The following is a 20,055-nucleotide window of genomic DNA, read 5'->3' as shown; positions in this document are numbered from 1 at the left end:
AGATCAGGCACTATTGACGTTAGCGTTTTTTAGGTTGTGTGGACCCTGTCTACTAACTTGCAATGTTCATCTTTCATGATGCCTATGTCTGTGGATAGGGTACAGAGTTGCAGTTCCATAGCAGCTCTACGTTCTCGAATCTCCTTTAGAACTAGATCCAATTTATCTACTGCGGGTGCTTGTTCAGTGGGTGGCACAAAGTCTGTAGGCATTATTGTGGAGGAACAATCCGAGGAGGGAGTATGGGATGAAACCCTTTATCTTGGCCTGGTGGTTTTAGTTTAGTGTGTCCCATAGTGGCCGCGCGTCATTGTAACGCCCCAAAACCAAGTCCTTGGGGTGGTTGTGGGTCTCAATGGTGGCACCTGCCACTGTCACTTAGTGCAACTAGCAGCGCAAGAGGGAAGAGACAGAGACAAGGGGTTATGTGTCCAGGTATGGGTGTATAGTCTTAAAGCCTGGGTTGATTGATAAACAGTGGCTACTCTCTCCCCAACATATTGCAGGCTTTATATTGAGTTAATTCAGTGTGCAAGGTATTGTTTTGGGGGCAGCCGGACATCCGATGTGTTCTAGAGTTCATGCAGAAAAGCGCACTGGAACAATCAGCTGTGGATAAGGCTTCTAAGTAGGCCGCGGACCCAGCCTCCTTGACGTTGTGAGCTAGCAGGAGTCTCAGGGGGTGCCCAAGGATGCCACGGTTTACCCCCTGCGATGTTGCAGACCGACGGGGCTCCCAAAAGGGGGCCGCAAATGTCACCAGAGCGGGTCGCGGTCATGCACTGCATCGCTCCTGAATACCTCCCCGCCATACTGCACCCACACCTCAGGCCACAAGCTCCAGAGTTGGCAGGGCCTAGATGAATGCGTGCAGTTCCAACCGCATGGGCAGCCTCTACGCTCCTGCACCCACCTCGCAACCAGAAATTTCAGCTTTCATCCTCAATGAAGGGGTGATTGCACGGGGGGCGGAGGTTTGGGTGCCCATTCGGCTCTATCCGGATCCCCCGTGTCCGCTGAGGTCCTGTGTCTGTGAGGGTTTATGCTCATGGCGTAGATCTTCCTCAGCTCGCTGCTCCCCCACGGCCCAGCCTGTGCGCTGTGCCATCGCAGACCACTCCACTCGTCCGGACCCCTGGCGCACTGGCCCAGAGCAGGGCCCCACCGGGCAAGAGTTGGAGCCCTGCTGTTGCAGGTCACTGTGACGGCAACTGGGAATGCAGATTGTGGTGGATGTTGCCGTGTATTTGATGTTTTAGGGCCAGGGAGCTGGCGGCTCAGTTGTCCACCATCTTTGGCCTGTGGTCACACCCCCCACATATATTATTCTACTAATCCATTTTTACCACACCTTATAATGCAGAGATGTTACGTTTATGATGTCTTTCTGAGCTGGTCAGAGAGTGAAAAGGATCTCATACTATTCAAAGAACGGCTGACCCAATGTAATTGTGACATACAGTTTGCTATGTCCAATAATAAGCAATCAGTCCCTTCTCTTGACTTCACAATCAAAATGATAGGCTGACAAACTTTGTACATTTCTCAAGAAACCTACCAAATACAACTTTGTACTCATATATATTAGTCAATACCCACCCAGTGTAAGACATCACCTTCTGTGTGGTCCATTTTTTTAACTTCAGAAAAACTGCAAACAAAAGAGCCGCCTCTATGGATTAGATGTTTTCATTACACATCAACTCAAGAGACGTTATTTTAAAAAACACTCCTTAACCCTTTCTATGCATCGGACAGCCGGGGATGCCCACTGTGTCCAACGACACAGTGGGCATATGCATTGGATGGCTCCTGGCCATCAAGGCACTCACCCTCAAGGGAAGTGCTGGCACTCCCCCTGTGGGTCGCTCATCCAATCCCCCAAAAGGGATGGCCCTGGAAGCACTTCCACTGCCTACCCCATCCCCTTTCCCCCATGGCATGTAATGACATCAGCGTGCACCGGGCGCCGACTTCATTAGAAGTTGGTGCGGACGTGTGGGAAACCATTTGCTTCCAGCGTGTTTGAGAAGAAAAGTGAGTTTTTCCTCAGGGAGGGTGGTTTTCTAAAACAAAGAGGCAGTGAAAGAAAGAAAAGGGTTTTCCTTTCCCCAATGTCTGTTTACAGTGCATTCTTGCTGTGCGGTTGCTGTGATCACACATGCAACCACCTGGCCACCAGAAATGTGTTTGTTTGTTTGGCGGCAATATCTTTTATATTGGGGAGCAGCCCCTTTAGCAAGGGTCGCTCTCCCTTATGGGGGCATCATTTATTGCCATTTCGGCCTTATTATGTAGGCCCATCTGCCCACAAGGGGGGCAGAAACCACTAGATACAGTGGGCATATGCATCGGATGGCTCCTGGCCATCCAGGCACTCACCCAGAAGGGAAGTGCTGGCGCTCCCCCTGTGGGTCGCTCATTTAATCCCCCAAAAGGGATGGCCCCGGAAGCACTTCCACTGCCTACCCCATCCCCTTTTCCCCACGGCATGTAATGACATCAACGTGCACCGGGCGCCGACTTCATTAGAAGTTGCTGGGGACGTGTGGGAAACCATGTGCTTCCAGCATGTTGGAGAAGAAAAGTGAGTTTTTCCTCAGGGAGGGTGGTTTTCTAAAACAAAGAGGCATTGAAGGAAAGAAAAGGGTTTTCCTTTCCCCAATGTCTCTTTACAGTGCATTCTTGCTGTGCGGTTGCTATGATCACACATGCAACCACCTGGCCACCAGGAATGTGTTTGTTTGGGGGCGATATATTTTATATTGGGGAGCGGCCCCTTTGGCAAGGGTCGCTCTCCCTTATGGGGGCATCATTTTTTGCCATTTCGGCCTTATTATTTAGGCCCATCTGCCCACAAGGGGGGCAAAAACCACTAGACACAAGGGATTTCTTATTGTTGCCAATATTTGTGTGTTGGGGAGCAGCCCCTTGGGCAAGGGGCACTCCCTTTTAGAGGGATAATATTTTGGATGTTTCTGCCCCCTTTGGGGGCAGATCAGCCATATTATTTAGGCTCATCTGCCCCCAGGGGGGCAGAAGCCACTAGACACCAGGGATTTCTTCTTGATGGCAATATTTGTGTTTGGGTAGAGGCCCCTTGGGTAAGGGTAGCTCCCCTTTAGGGGGATAATATTTTGGCCATTTCTATCAGCCGTATTAATTAGGCCCATCTGCCCCCAAAGGGGGCAGAAGCCACTAGACACTAGGGATTTTTTTTTTTTGGCAATATTTGGGTTTGGAGAGCGTCCCCTTGGGCAAGGATCGCTCCTATTCAGGGGGATAATATTTTGGTCATTTTTGCCCCCCTTAGTCCATCTACCCCCAAGCCACTAGGCACCAGAGATTTTAGTTTTTTGTAATGTTGCTTTTTGTTGTGGGGAGCAGCCTCTTGGTTAAGGGTCCCTCCTCTTTTGGGGGTGATTGTTGTGGCAATTTCTGCCACCCTTGTGGGCAGACTGACCATATATTTAGGCCCTTCTGCCCCCAGGGAAAGTTTCTGTGCGTGTGAACTGGAGTTCGACTGCATGTACTGGTGTTTGGCTGGCTGTGTGGACTGGCGCATTATTTGTATTTGTGATTGTAATGCTTTATTTCCCCTTTTTATTCTAGTGCAAAGATATTGGTTCCTTTGCTGTGACTCCTGCTTCTGGTTTTTGCTTCAGCACTGGTAGATCAGAAGTTTGCATAGTTGCATGTGTAAGGTAAGAAAATCTTTTTGTACTATTTACTCCAAATGAGTATCATTGCCATGCATGAATGAGTTTTTTTGTAAACGGTGTAATAATAGCAGCATATTTAGTTCTGTGTTTCTGTTTAGTGTGAAATTCGCCTTGGATTTGTGAAAGTATGTGTATTGTGTTGTCTTGTGTGTAATTTTATTTTGTTTTTCCTTTTTAATGGGAAAATCGTTGGTGCCTGCTGTGTCTGTGCTGAGTAGGTGCTGGTGAGTCTAGCTGTCTCTGGCAACTGAGTGATATCATTTTTGAGTATATAGGTCTTTGTGATGAAGCCACACTATATTTATTCCTTATTTTACACAGTGTTGGTTGTTGTTGACTTGTTTATCGTGTTACTTTTATTAGTAAGGATCATGGCTAGCTGCAGTATGTTGTTGGTATGCTTTTTGAATCTTCCTCTGACCATGATTATGAGACTAACTCTGCATCTGAGGCAGAAGAGGAAGTGTAAGATTCTGGCAGTGGAATTTTCTGTCTGAGAGATATCATCTAATGATGAAGCCCCTCTCAGTGAGGATAAAGTGCCTGTTTTAAGAGGAGGACACTGATGTGCCGATAGTGCAGCACCTAGGGTCTGAAAGGCTTCCCATTTGAAGATATGAACTCTTGGTTGCCCCAAACACGGTGCAGCCAGCGTTGCCTACCTTTACTGGTGTTGCAGGGTGTAGAGTGAATATTGAAAACTTTTTACCTATACATTTATTTCAGTTGTTTATGGCTGATGTATTTTTTGGGTGAGATTGTTAAGCAGACTAATTTTTATGCTGAACAGTATTTAAGAAACAAAAGTGCCAGAATTAAGCCCCACTCTAGAGCTACCTTGTGGACTCCCTCAAATCTGAAAGAGTTGAAGAAGTTCTTGGGTTTAACATTTTTTATGGGCTTGATAAGGAAGCCGTTGTTGTCTTCGTATTGGCCTACCAGGTTCTTGATGGCAACTGCCATATTTCCTGCAATCATGAGCCATGATCAGTATTTGCTTCTGCTTCAGATGCTGCATTTTGTTGATAGTGCATTAGCATTACCATGAGATCACCCTGATTGTGACCGTCTTTTTAATATTCGGCCTGTCCTTGATCACTTTGTATATCGATTTTCAGATATCTATGTTCCAGCGAAAGAAATAGCTTTGGACGAGTCTTTGGTCCTGTTCAAGGGTTGTTTGGTTTTTAGGTAATACATTCCTAGCATGAGGGCATGTTATGGAATTGAGATGTGAGAGGGATGGGCAGAAATATGGTCTCTGAATCTTGATTGTTTATTGAGGATTAACAATAACACAACAGGGGTGATCTGGCTCTTCCATTCACCAAGATGTATGTTCAAAAAGGGACAAAAATCAAAATTGTATAATCACAACGGTAATTGTCTATACTCTTTTGGTTTTCTCCCACTCAAAGGATGGCATAATCACTTCTTGTTTTTCTCTTCTCTTTTAGGAAAGTCTCTTATAAGGTGTCGCTGCCATTTCCCTCGGAGGAAGGAGCACAAGAAGTTGTAGCTATACAGGGTTCTTGCTTGGGGAGGCTACCATCACCATAGCACCAAAGTGATTTGTGAGGGTGAATTTCAAGCAGTGTATCCGGGTAGTGAGGGGGACTGGTGGTGAGGATGTCTAGTACGTTTAAGCTCCTCAATGCGCTGGTTGAAAGAAAGGGTCAACTCAAGGTAAGATTTACACAGTTGCAGAAAGCAGGTGACATGCTTTTCTCTGAAAGAAACAAAATGCTCAGGACATAAGGTCCTTCTTCAGAGGTCAAAAGAATAAAGGTGGGGCAGTGATAGGACGCAATACATCACAAACAAAACAAAAAAGCAAAAAAAGAAAGGAGAAAGAATCACGAAAGAAGAGAAGAAAAAACCTGTACCACTCTGTTGCATCTTCCCACTCACCGTGGTAGCCACAACTCTCCAGAGTTGTGGCGGGTTCCGGTGCTTCCGTAGGCAGCGACCACCACTCCTCAAACCAGGTGTCGGAGGCTTGTGTGTCAATTGTCTCACTCTCTTTCTCTTCTTCCTGATGGCATACTTGACAAGGAGCCTCCTCTACTCCTTTGTCGTAGTCAGCTTCGGGTTGTGTTGCGGCGTGTCTGTTCCCTTCAACTTCTCCAGCGTCTGGCTCTCTCACAGCATCTCCCAGTGATCTCTCTTCTTGTGCCTCACTTCTGCTTTGTAGGGCTTGGGCCCCGCACGTCCTGCAAGTGTAAGTCCTTTGTTGGTGCCCAGTACTTCTCTTGTCTGGGCCGCCTGTTTGTTGATGCTGCATCCGCTTTATCATTCAGCGGTGCCTCCCCCACCTCCCTTCTCAGGCTGCAAGCAGGATGAGGACTGTGAAGGGGACCCCTAGGCAAAGAGGGGTCATGGATGTATATGCTGTCTGAGAGTAGTACAGGATATGTCTATAATTTCTAGGTCTACACTGGTGGGGATTCCACTATTGACCCCCATGGTTGTCTATCTACTTTTGGAGTTAGTGAGAAAATTGTGTGGGAACTTGGTGAAGGACTTTTTAACAAAGGTCACCATTTGTACCTAGATAACCTCTACACTGGTGTGCAATTGTTCAGGGAATTGTTCAAAGTGGACATTGTTGCTTGTGGCACAGTCCACTCTAACCATAAAGGATATCCAAAGGAGCTTGTGTGCAAAAAACTTGAGAGGGAACAGTACAGTGCCTTGCATAATGATGAACTAATGGCTGTGAAATTTGCAGACAGGAAGGTTGTCTACATGCTGACTACCATCCATGATAAAAGTACTCCACCAGTGATGGTTTGGGGTCAGGTTCCTGAAGTGTGCAAACCTGTGTGCATTTTAGACTACAATAACCACATGGGTATTGCAGATCAGAGGTTGGAACCTTACACATCTATTCATGAGGCTTACGTTTGGTATAAGAAGTTGACTATTTGTCCCTTCCAGTTAGCAACCTTTAATGCTTATGTTGTGTTCAAGGATTGTTCTCCAGAGTCAAAGGTGACTTTTGTTCAGTTTCAGGATTCTGTGATATGCAGCTTTGTTGTAGTGGAACAGGCAAGTGTTCCTAGACTTGGAGTGAAGGAGGATGTGGCTAGATTGAAAGATTGCCACTTTGCTGATCACATTCTTTCCACACCCTAAAAAAGTATCCCTGTAAGCAATAGAGAGCCTGTATGCAAAGAGGCATGTGGAAGGAGAGTCGTATTCACTGCCATGATTGTCTTTCCAAACCTGGGCTTTGTGTGCCCGATTGTTTTAGAATGTACCACACGAAAAATATGTTTTGGAGCACCAGTTAGTGTTGCCTGGTCTGTATCATTTTATATTTTTGTTCAGTTTCATAGTTGGCATTAGTGTGATGTATTTAGTTTTGTGTTTGTAGTTTTGTATTTGCTTGCAGTTGGTTTGTGTTTTTTTTTTTGTGAAAATAAATGTGATAGCAGTGTGCATGGGCTGGTGCTTGGCTGGCGGTGTGTGTTGACTGAGGCTTGGCTGGCAGTGTGAGTGAGCTGGAACTTTGTTGGCAGTGTAAGTGAGCTAGTGCTTGACTGTTGGTGTGTGTGAGCTGGCGCTTGACCGGCAGTGTATGTAAGCTGGTGCTTGGCTGGCGGTGTGTGAGTAGTGACCTGTTGCTGGTCACTGCTAGTCAAACGCCAGTCCACAAACTCTGTCAGCCAGTGTGATTGCTTTGTCAGGCATGTGAGCCCTTGAACAACACTGTCTGTTGATGTGAGTGTTGCAATGTGCTGGGCCCATGGTGGGGATGGTCTTGTGTGTGTGTGTCATGTATGAAAGGTGTGTCAGTAGACTGTAAAGGGGTTGGTGCCTTGACACAGCTTTACAGCTCACAAGCTGTGTCATCAGTTCCGTTTTTTGACCTTTCAATTATTAACAGTGCATTCCATTTTTGTGAAATCTCTAGTTACTAAAATTTCATCTATTGAACCATCACTCACCCCTGTGCCAAATCCTACCAGTGAAGAGAGTAAGAGAAGAGAATTCGCTCACCTTCCCAAATTACTATAAGAAACAACAAGAAGCGAGCACATATCCAAGTCTCTGACTTCTGTGATGTCCCTAACACTAAAAACACGCTATATTGGTGGGTAACCACAAGACAATTTCATTGCACTTCTCTCAGTTAGGAATTCAAATCACAAAAAAATGCATCAAACCACACCCCTGACATGCTAGGTATCTTGGGTGGGACCCCAGTAATGAAGCATGCCACCAACGAGGTTGGTGGGTGAGGGGTCTTTTTAACAAAACCTAACAATGTATTTTTTCACAATTTGAGTGTCTGGGACATCACAGAAGAGACTTGGTAGCATGCTCGCTTCTAATCTAGAGAAAATCTACCAACCCTAGTTATGTTCAAAAACTAGACACCCAGGGGTAGTACAGGGTGGTGTGCCTCTTGTGGATCCCAACAAGTCTTCTTACCCACAATGCCCTGCAAACCTCACAATGTGACTAAAAACACATTCTCCTTATATTTCTGTGCCATATTCTTCCAGAAACAGAAACAATCCAGGAATTTCCTACCACCCACCGTTCCTCTTGGTCTCCCAATAAAAATGATACCTCACTTGTGAGGGTGGGCCAAGCGCCCGCGACAGGGAAGAGCTCAAAACACAACATGGACACATCAAAATTATCTATCACAAAACAACCTGTTTTTGCAAAGGGGGTGTTGTGATGATGGTACACAGGAAACTGTATATATAGTATATTAGAAGTTTAATTCATCTCAAAAGTCAAGCATGACTTCCCTCTTTGCCAGTTCCTCACAACTGTCAAAGCTTGGAACCTCCCTGCCGACCTAACAACAGTAGAACACTCAGGATCTAAGCAGTAAAACATTCAGGGTCAGAGCACCTTGCGCACTTTTTTTTTGCAATTTTGTTATTTCATGCTTATTGTTGATGCTCCTAATCCATGATGTGCTCAATACACCACTGTGCATGTCTACTACTGCTATTTCCTCTTTTCTTTCCTTTTTGTCCATTACCCGCATGCAGTATTCTGAATCTTCCACAACCTTTGTTATTTCAATGGCATCTTTCAATGTAGGGTTCTTTGCTGCCCATAACCTCTCCTGCATTATCTTACTCCTACATTGAAGAATAAGTTGATCTCTTATCATCTCATCTGCCATTTGTCCAAGTTGACATTTCACATGCTACGACCTTGCTGTTGTGCAGGAGGAACTGGCAATCCCTAGGTGCTGTCGAGCTAGAGCCCAAAATCCACAGGTAGGCACTTTGCAAAAAAACAAGTTAGATTTCACTGGAAAAATGCAATGTATCCACATTGTGTTTTGGACCGTTTCCTGTTTCGAGCCCTAGGTCTACCCACACAAGTGAGGTATCATATTTATGAGGAGATTTGGGGAAATGCAGGGTGGAAGAAAGTGTGTGGCTCCCCTCAGATTCCAGAACTTTGAATCACAGAAATAGAAGGAAAATGTGTTTTTAGACAACCTTTGAGGTTTGCAAATGATTCTGGGTGACGAACCTGGTGAGAGTCCTACAAGTCACCCCATCCTGGATTCCCCTGGGTGTCTAGTTTTCAAAAATGTACAGGTTTGCTAGGTTTCCCAGGGAGCCAGCTGAGCTACAGTCCAAAATCCACAGTTAGGCACTTTGCAAAAATGAGTTCGTTTTCAGTGGAAAAATGTGATGTGTCCAGGTTGCATTTTGGGGCATTTCCTGTTCCAGGCACTAGGCCTACCTACACAACTGAGGCACCAGGTTTTATCGAGATACTTGCGGGAACACAGAATAGCAGAACAAGTGTTATTACCAATTGTCTTCCTCTGTATTTGTGCCTTGAAAATGTAAGACGGTGTGTAAGAAAGAAGTTGTTTTGAGGAATGCCCTCAAATTCACATGCTAGTGTAGGTACCCACAAATTCAGAGATGTGCAAATAATCACTGCTTCTAAACTCTATATCTTGTGCTAATTTCGGAAATACTTAGGTTTCCTTGATACGTATTTTTCACTCTTTATATTTTACCAAATGAATTGCTGCATACCTGGTACACAATGAAAACCAATGGCAGTTCAGTTATTGGCTCAGGGTAGCTTGGGTTCTTGGAGAATCTATTAACCCTATATATCCTTGCAACTAGTAGGGTCCAGCAAATGCAACAGTTTTGAAAAATCTGACATAGTTACAAGGTACAGATGAAAACATAGACAAGAATGGCTTTTTCAACTCGATTTCAGATTTTATTTTCATTTTAACTATTACTTTCTAGAGGAAAACCTTGAAGGGTATACATAAATGACCCTTTTCTAAATTTAGACTTTTGTCTACTTTTCAGAAATGTATAGATTTCTGGGATCCACCACTGGTTCCACATCCATTTCTGTCACTAACTGGAAGGAGGTTGAAAGCACGAAAAGTAGGAAAAATGGGGTATGTCCAAGTAAAATGCCAAAACTGTGTTGAAAATGTTGGTTTTCTGATTCTAGCCTGCCTGTTCATGAAAGCTGGGAAGATGGTGAATTTAACGCTGCAAACCCTTTGTTGATGCCATTTGCAGGGAAAAAACAGTTGCTTTCTTCTGCAGCATTTTTTCCCATTTTTCCCCAAAACACACATTTTAGCTGTATTTTGACTCATTTTTCAATCCCCACCAGTGGAATCCACAAACCCTTGGTATGTTTAGAATCCCCAGGATGCCCAGAAAAAAGGACACAAATTTGATGTGGGTAGATTATGTGGACAAACGTTTATGGGGGGCCTAAGCGCGAACTACCCCAAATAGCCAAAAAAAAGGCTTAGCACAGGAGGGGGAAAAGTCTTAGCAACAAAAGGGTTAAGCAGTTGCATGAAAGAGCATGGTTGTGTCCACAATAAGCATCATTGCTAAAGATCACCTTTAGTCAAGACCCCACATATAAGTATAGGGGTGCATGCAGAAGGATTTAGCGAGACCCCGGTCTCTAACCACCCAATGGGAACTCTCAGCTATTTTAGGCCACCACAGATTTGGCTACTACAGTGCATGTCCCGTGACAACTAATGCAAGTTCCATTGAATGTGATACTATCAAAGTTACTCTGACATAAACTACAAATTGTAGTCACAAAATGTTATATATGGTCTGAAGTGCCCGTCTAAGATTTCACGCGGGCAGACAATCCAGAAAATGAATGCCCAGATTATACAACATTACAGCATAAAAACAGACTCTGATGAGGAGCACTCTCTGCATCATTGATACAGCACTAACTAGAATTTGGCCACTGCCCTGAATATAATATATGGGAAGTAATAGAATAAGTCATCCTCAATCCATAGGATGGAAACATCACACATTTGCTTACCAGACAATAATACAGATGGGTTTATCGATTACACTTTAACAGCTACGGGTTGAGTATAAAAACTGACCCCATCTAGCTACCTTATTAATATAAATATGCCCCCTCCAAATAAATCTCTCTGTTCCAAATAATTTGCCCGTAATTCAAAATTTGACAATGATAATTTCGTTGACCTACCGGGCGGGTCAATACATTCGCCATCGAGGCCATAAATGCACTCACAATATATATTTTTTCAGAACAGTAGCTGTCCAAGCACACACAGCCAAAGAAGCAGGTATTCCCCTCTCCGCCCCCCACACATTTTGTGTTCTCCGCTGTGGTATTTTTGGAATAAGGATGCCATTGTGTTTTGTCGATCGTGTAGTCCATACCTGGTGAGTCATATCCTTCATCGTTTCACACATGTATTGATTGTTTTGTATTGCCACTAGGTTTTGCTAATATTTTGTTTAATGTTGCACTTTCTAGTTGTACCATTGCTGGAATTTTCCTGGTCGCAGAAATAGCAAACTACCAGAGTCTCCCTCAGAAACATTTTTGGGCTGCATGTTTACCCTCTACTCCCCTTCCTCATCACAAGAGACTTACCTCCTCTTGGCAGATTTCACTTCGAGGCCACGGTATTGTTAGATAAAAATCTCTAATGGAGTCACACAGTATGGAATTAACTGTGTGGTGTTGTTTACCTTATAAGTCATTTTCTACCTATTCCAGGTTTACCATTCTCTACTGGACTTATCCAAGCATCCTGACTGCTTTTTTTCAGTCAACCTTATTTTTTTTCTTTTTTATCAATCGAATCTCCCAATAAGCCATTTTTTGCCAATCTATATATCCGGATTCTCCAGCATGTCGATTTCGAACTACCAGTAACTCCAGGCTGTCCTGTATCTTTCTGCCATTTGAATCCTGCAGCGTTTCAGGAAAATGTAGGATAAAGTCAGGCCTGAACGTTCGAGAGAAGCATGCAACCCACATTTATGTTAAATACACATCATCACTCTTGAAGCTTGACTTCAGAATTCTCAGGACAAAACATGCTGTTAAATGCATCTCTGAAAAACACCCGCAAAATAAAATTTTGCTTCTTTGATTTTTTTAACCTTCGGGACACAAGTCTGAGGTTTATTTCGTTACATTACAATACAGTATAATATTTGGAAAACGAGTAGACAAAAACCAAAGAAAAAATACTGATAACGCCAGTGCATTCAAATTTCTGATCTTTGGCTGTTGGTTTCTTTTTTCTCTTCTTTAATTCTGTCCTTTGTGCCCAGCCTCCTATCTCGCTTTTGCTTTCTTTCCTACATTCCTCTTCTACATCACTTATCCTTTTCTTCTTTTTCACTTTCCTTCTTTTTGCTTCTTCCTGGTTTCTCTCTCATTCCATTCTTCTTTTCTTCATTCTTTGTTGCCTTTCCTACCTCAGCTTAATTTCTTCTTTTGGTTCTTCTTTCCTGCTTTCATTATTTACTTTCCTTATCTCATTATCTTCCTTCCTTGTTCGCCTTTGTTACTTTCCCTCGTTTCTTATTTTCTTTCCTTCATACTTTTTTCCTTTTCTTGTCTTCTTTCTGTGCCTTTTCTCTATGCTTCCTTTGGGCCTTCTACCTTTAGGCCCGTTTTCCTTTCTTTCTCGTCTCGTTTCCTTTTTTTCCTTCCTTCCTTTTTCTGTTCATTCCTCATTCTCCCTTTCTCCCCTTCAGTTTCCTCTTTCTGTTGTTCCTTTATCCCACTTCCCATGCATCTTCCTTCTCATTGCTCCCTTATTTCTTTCATTGCTACCGTTCTGCCTTTTCATTTTTTTCTTTCTCTCCTTTTTATCCTCTTTCTTTAAAGCACTCAACTTCCCACCCCAACCTCTTTATTTCTTAATTTGGGCTCATCATTGCCTCACAAGCGTGCCAATAGGGATGTGGATACTTTGAGGGCTACCTCGTCTGTATGTACCTATTATTACTGGTCCTAGTTAAGGGTGCGAGGCACATGTTAAGATGTAACTTTCTCATGTAGTTGTATGTGAATTGGTACATGCTAGGGAATACTTAGGAATTTTCACCTAGGGCACCGAAAATTCTAGGACAACCCTTGCTGATAAATCTCGTTCTATGCCTACCACAAAGCCATACTAGTTTCTGAACCTTAGCCAATGAACTTTTGGGTAGTAAGCTACATTTTTCTCATACAAAGAGAGCAATATCACACTACGTATTTCGTGACCAAGGAACCCCAAACCCACGGGAGACATTCACATCAGAGGTGATTCTAAAATAAGTGTTAAGTGGAATAACAGTCGTTGAGGGCTCTCCTACAGATAAACCTGTTACGAAACTGCTCACGTGGCATTAATGCAATGGCTTTAACTGCACTAGAATGTGTGCTCAGCGTTTAAGTCACTTCACCTTTATGTACCCATGATTAATCTATGTATTATGCAGTAGCTTGAGGTGCTTTTCAATGATCAGAAGTAGCCCTGAGTATTGAAAAAACTGCACACCCCGGACACATATGCTATGTATGCAGTAGGATACTGGTTAACTGTTTCAGATAACTCGTCCTGATGACGATGACCCTCTGAAATATGTTCAATCAGGGTTGAAACATCAACGACCTGTTTCAAACTATTCAGTCTTAAAAAATATTACAATTAAGACTAAAATTTCTGCTGATGTCCATACACTTGAAGATTTTTTTTGAACCAGTTAAAACACTAATCTGAAGAGCGATGTCTGTTTGACTTCTACCTGCCCAGTGAGATTGGTCTCAGATACCATTTTATCAATGAAGAATGTATTCAAGTTTAGACCTCAAGCTCCAGAAACTTCGGGGTTGACACTTGTTGGGGCAGAAAAGTCCTCAGCATGGTAATGGACGTGCCCCCCTGCCGTGAATGCCCAACTGTACTTATGTCTGGATCCCTAATGCTGATTTCTGTTGTCACTCACAAGCATGGATCATGAGTGTGTGCCACTTTGGTTTTGTTGGACCCGGAGGGGTCCAGAAAGTGCTACCCTCACAGTGATGGAAGGCTACTACCTACACCAGGAGTTAAGCAGCACACGTGCAGTGGTGTCAGCATACAGTGTAGTGATCAGTAAGAGTGAACAGGTTGCTGGAACTGTTGTGAGGCCTACAGGCTCCCTCACTTTTAATGTTCCACTGCTCTATACATAAATCACCCCTGGCCTACATCAGATTGGTGTGAAGTGCTGCTCAGCACAGAAGTGGTGTATGTGCGCTGGGTTTATCTGTGCCTGGCAAGGTTGCAATACATGTATAATGCAGTAATAAACAATGTACATGTGCCTCTGAGTGGTTCAGTACTTGAAGGATGTAGTGCCATGCAGTACGCATCTGGCAGGTGAATGTGTGCCTGTGGATGGAAGAATATTTGAAGGGTGCAGTGTATGCAAGTTAAAATGCATGTAGAGGGTGTATGTGTGACTGTTAGTGGTACAATACATAAAGGGTACAGGGCATGCATGCTAAACGCATATGTCAGATGTAGAAGTGCCTATGAGCGGTACAATCGATAAAGAATACAGTACTGGACAATGTGTGCATGTTAAATGCAAGTGCTGGATGTATGTGTGTCTCTGAGTGGTACTATACATATAGGATACAGTACAGTGCAATGCATGTATGTTATTTAAATGCACTGGGTGTATATGTGTCGGTGAACCTACAATACATGGAGGGCTCTGGGTTCCATTTTTGGAGACCCCGGCCTGAATGGTGAAACATGAGGAGAGGAGGTAGAGAGATCACACTAGACAGATTTGTGTATTGCTGCATTCCTGTAGGCTGGGTGGAACACACTGGGGAGGGGAGTACCAGGCCTCACTTGTACACTTCAAATAGTGCTCTTTGACTTAGTGAGAGGGCACAAAGAAGGGGCCTGAGGACATCTCATGAAGGGGATGGGACTGATAAAAGAATTATAAAATGTACGGCTAGTGACCCTGGGCTGCTATTTTGATGTATGTATCACTGTCGCTGATATCCAGATATGAACTTTAGTCACCTCCATGACCTATGTAGAGGAACTATCAGCTTCGAAGACTCTCCTGCTGTGACAGACTTTTTCAAGAGGAAGAGGGAGCACAGGAGCGGGCACTTCAAAAGAAGCTGAATCCCAATATAAAAACTTCAAAGACTTAGACCCTGAATCACATTTGGTATATGGGCACGGACTGTAAAAACTGAAGTTTTTGACCCCAAAAATTGTCATCTGCCATGAAGCGAAACAGGCTGTGAGAGGAGTGGAAACTCTGTAAGACTTCTGCCTGTGATCACGATTGGAGGTCAAGGCCTGCTAGTCTCCCTGGTGGGTCAGGGGACATCACCAGGAGAATCCAAGATCACCTGCCCTGGAGCCTGGAACTCCAGAGCCTGCCAGCTTGCCAAAACCAGTGTACCCTGTGATGGAGAAGAGGGTATTGGAAGCAACAAGGACTAGTTGGGAGCCCTGTTGAGTGGACTTTCTGTGCGAGGAAACGGGTGCTGCACCAATCCGGTTGTTGCTGTTGTACAGCACAGAGAGCAGCCATGAGCATAGCAATGTCATGGTGCATTGATTGGACCGGAGCCTGTGCATGGTAGCAAGGTGGCAACTCTGCATGCCCGGAGGGTTGCTGGGTAAAGACTGCCATGTGTAAAGGGGCCATAGCACTGTGCAGTAGCTAATCAGCACCCCTGTATGCCAGGAGGGAATGCTGGGGAAAACGCTGCCTTGCAGAGAGGGGCCGTAGCCCTATGCAGTAGCAAGGCAACCGCCCCATATGCCAGGAGGTGCCGCACTGGACAGTATCATTATGTTGATCAGGCCAGAGCCCATACATTCTGAGTTGGGATGACCCTGTATACCAGACGGTGTTACCGGGAGCACCAAGGATTGTGACTTGTTCTGTACCACCAGCTAAGTGAAGACACCTTGGGAACACTAGTGCACCATTGTTATACCGTTCCTACTCGGATAATAGGACTGTGTATTTAGGACGGCAGAACATCAGACTGAGTCTGTCCACACCCTCAGTAACTGTTGGGCCAATTATTTTAAAAAAATATATTTTTTATGAGTTTTTACACCAACAAAACAAAGACAAACAATCAGGGATCATTCGATGATGTTCCATTGAACTTTGTGTCATATCAGCGAGACAGCATTTTCTCAAAACAGTTGCATTGTAAATCAACATAAGTGGGAGCAATTTTCCAAGTAGTGGGGTATCAATTTTACATAAATTGTTAACCACAGTGACTGAGTTACCTATGCAATATAACAGCATCGCCTTCCACAGCTTCCAAGCCATACAAACTAATCCAACACTCCCACATTTTGCGAAATCTATGAGGGCACCGTCTACTTCTATAAGTCACTCTTTCTGCTGCCATAAATACGTCCATGCCTTTCTGCCCTTGTCCCAGAGTAGGAACCTCAGGTGAGCCACAACGCCTAGCAAGGTCACGCTTGGCTACCACCAGACCCATGTTACACAAGAGTAGTTTAATTCTTTGCACGTCCATGTTAGTGGGTATACCCAGCAGTATACACTTGGGGTCGTTCGGGAATGCAGCCCTAGGATGGTGCCATGCTCCGAGATCACACACAGCCAGTATCTTTGTATATTTGGGCAGTTCCATATCGTGTGGATAAAATCACCTTGCTCAGACCCACAGCGTAGGCAGCATGGGGAGGCCACTTTCCCCATTCTATGCAGATGGCGCCTATTGTAGTAGATCCGGTGTAGAATTTTAAATTGTATGAGGTGTGGTCTGGCCATGATTGCCATCTCCTGGGTGGAACATCAATGCTGCCTCCCAATCTAAATTGTCGAGTGTACCAGCATCCGTTTCCCATTGAGCCCGTAGTGTTGTTAGGTTATCAGGCACATTATTATTAATCATCTTGTAAGTGTAGGATATAGCCTTCTCTGGTATTTACCCCATGAGGTGTCTACTTTCCAAGGGAGCATAATCTGGGATGTCTGGGGGGATGCGTTCAGCCCGCCAGGAATGGGAAAATTGCAAATATTTATAATATTGAATGTTATGTAATTGGAATTTGTTCTGTAGTGCGACGAACAACATGAGGTATCTCCCCTCCAGGACGACCCTGACCTTAAAGATACCCAGTTGATCCCAGGATTTAAAGCCCTTTAACTTGGCTATTTATTTCAGGGTCTTGCCTAGCCACAGGAAAGTTTCACGGTGATCTTGCGTTTCCACCCCATTTATGTGGTTGCCTTATCTCACGCCTGCAACGTCACTTGGGTGGAAGGCAGCGGTGCACCCTGTCCTACACCACCTTAAAGGTAGAGTTCATAGGATCTAAGATTTAATTGTACTTTTTCAAGGGCGTATGTGGGGTGGTTGGCATCTACAGAGTCACAGTCATTAATTGCTGTCAAATGGGAGGCCCGGTAGTATGCCCTAATGTCCGAGAGGGCAGTGCCGCCAATGTAAGCATTATGTTGAAGTTTACTAAGGGCAATTCAGGGGGGGGGCGTCCACCCATAACAGTGTCCGTAATTCACTGTCTATTTTAGTGAAAATATCATCCGGGAGTTTAAAATATGTGTGTTGTAGAGCATACAGGAATTTTGGGAGGGTGGTAATTTTGAATAGGGCAGCTCTGCCCACCAGTGTCAGGGGGAGATCCTTCCAGCGATGTACATCCGCTTGGAAGGCAGCTAAAACGGGCCTTACATTATGCTCCATACATTGTCCCGGGTCTCATGTGACATATATTCCCAAGTATTTGAATCCCACTGTGGTTATTTTGAGTGTGTGGGAAAGGGTTGTTTGATTGAAAGTTCCTCCAAGGGGGAACACCACCGACTTATCCCAGTTAATCATGTAACCGGAGTGAGCGTGGTATCAGCAGAGGAGTGAAGGACCTCTGGGAGTGAGTCCTGGGGGTGAGTGAGGTAAAGCAGGATGTCGTCGGCATATAAGGAGATTTTATCCTCTGTAATTGGAGAGCCTTGGGTGTGAAAACCTTTTATCCCAGGAAGCGCACGGATCATGCAAGCAAGGGGTTCCAGCATCAGGGCGAAATAAAGCAGCGAGAGAGGGCAACCCTTTTGGGTTCCACGCCCCATGGGAAAATCGGAAGACAGCCGTCCGTTCACCCTCAATGCAGCCACTGGGTCTCGGTATAGCAAGGACACCCAGTACCTAAATAGTGGTCCAAACCCCGTTCGTTCCACGGTCTGGATCATGAAGGGCCAATGAATGGCATTAAAGGCCTTCTCGGCATCGAGAGAGACCAATAGGAGGGTGTGCTGTCTATGGATAATTGTCATCAGCCCATTATGAAGCTTGCGCAGGTTTCCCCGGTGGAGCGTTTCGGCATGAAGCCTGATCGATTGTTGTGTACCAACAAGGTGATCACTCCGATGAGTCTGGCGGTGAAAACATTGGCCACAACTTTGGTTTCTATATTGATCATGAGGTCGGGGTTTGCCAGGCTTAAGTATGACCACAATCGTAGCCCTGTGGAGCTCTGGGGGGAGTATCCCCTCCTCCCGCAACCCAGTATAAAGCTGAAGCAAATGGGGAGCAAGTAGATCTACCTCCTTCTTAAAAAATTCAACAGGGAGGCCATTCGGTCCTGTGGTTTTTCCGGATCGGAGGTGGCTTATAGCATTTTGAACTTCGGTTAGGGTAATGTCTGCTTCCAATAAGTCACAATTTTCTGCTGAAAGGGTTGGGAGATTTATCTCTGCAAGACAGTTTTTGATTTGGATCGCATCTGATAGGAGACAAGCCTCATAGAGGGCTGCTTAGTAGGATGCAAACGCTTCTGTGATAGTTTCGTCTGTGGTGTGTATGGAGTCCTCTCCAGCCCATATTTGTCGAATCCATCTAGTCTCCAGCACTCAGTGGTTTAACCAAGCCAGCAATTTCCCCACCTTGTCCCCGGCCTCATAGAGGAGGTGTTGGGTGTCCAGCATTTGGACACGGACTCTGTCCATAGTCAGTTCCTGATATTCCTGGTGATGGGCTTCCAATTTTCAAGTCAGTATTGGGGTGGGTAAGGTAGAATGACTATTTCCTAACGTTAATAGTCTGCCCTCCTTGGCTTCCACAGCTTGAGTTTTCTTTTTAGAAGCAACAATGTTTTTAAGTATATCTCGCATCACTGCCTTATATGCTTCCCAGAGCATGGTAGGAGATGACACTGAACCCACGTTAGTAGTGAAGTACAGCTCAGTTTCAGTAAATCCTCACACATTGGTAATGGGGTTTTGGCCCTACTCTCACCCATATTGTGCCCAGGGTATCGTGGCAACTTCACGCGCTGGCACCAAAATATAATCAAGCCTGGAATAAACATTATGGGGGTCATTCCAACCCTGGCGGTCGGTGATAAAGCGGCGGCCAACCCGCCAACAGGCAGACGGTCAAAAAAATGGAATTCTGACCCTGGCGGGAACCGCCAACACAGCCCAACACTTTAACACTCCGACCGCCACGGCGGGACAAACAAACAGCGCGGTGGTCACCGCCAACAGGCAGGCGGCAGACAATGTACCGCCCACCCTATCACAACTCACCAATCCGCCACCTTTTCCGGGGCGGGAGCCCCGCCGATAAAAACACGGCGGAAACAGACTACGAACGGGAAAACGCTCACCTCTATACACTCCACGAGGAATCTGGACAGCATGGAACCCGAATTAAACATCCTACCAGCTATTGTCTACCTGCTCCTCTACCAGGAGCACGAACGCCGGCGCAGACAACAACGGTGAGTACTGCACCTATGACACAGGGGAGGGGGGAGGAGGAAAGGTTACGGGCACACACATACGCGATACACCCACCCCCCCACCCCCAAATCCCTACACACCAATGCAGAGCAACAAGTCAGAGTGACCCCCCCCAAACCCCCCAGAATAATGCAAAGATAAAATAAAATAATCATTAAAATAGAAGTATATTATAGCTCAAATGAAGTAATGTGAAATATGAAATATGAAATATATAT

The sequence above is a fragment of the Pleurodeles waltl genome, chromosome 2_1, assembly GCF_031143425.1.
Source record: "Pleurodeles waltl isolate 20211129_DDA chromosome 2_1, aPleWal1.hap1.20221129, whole genome shotgun sequence".
Lineage (NCBI taxonomy): Eukaryota > Metazoa > Chordata > Amphibia > Caudata > Salamandridae > Pleurodeles > Pleurodeles waltl.
The sequence above is the reverse complement of the archived record's forward strand: the minus strand, read 5'-3'. Positions refer to the sequence as shown.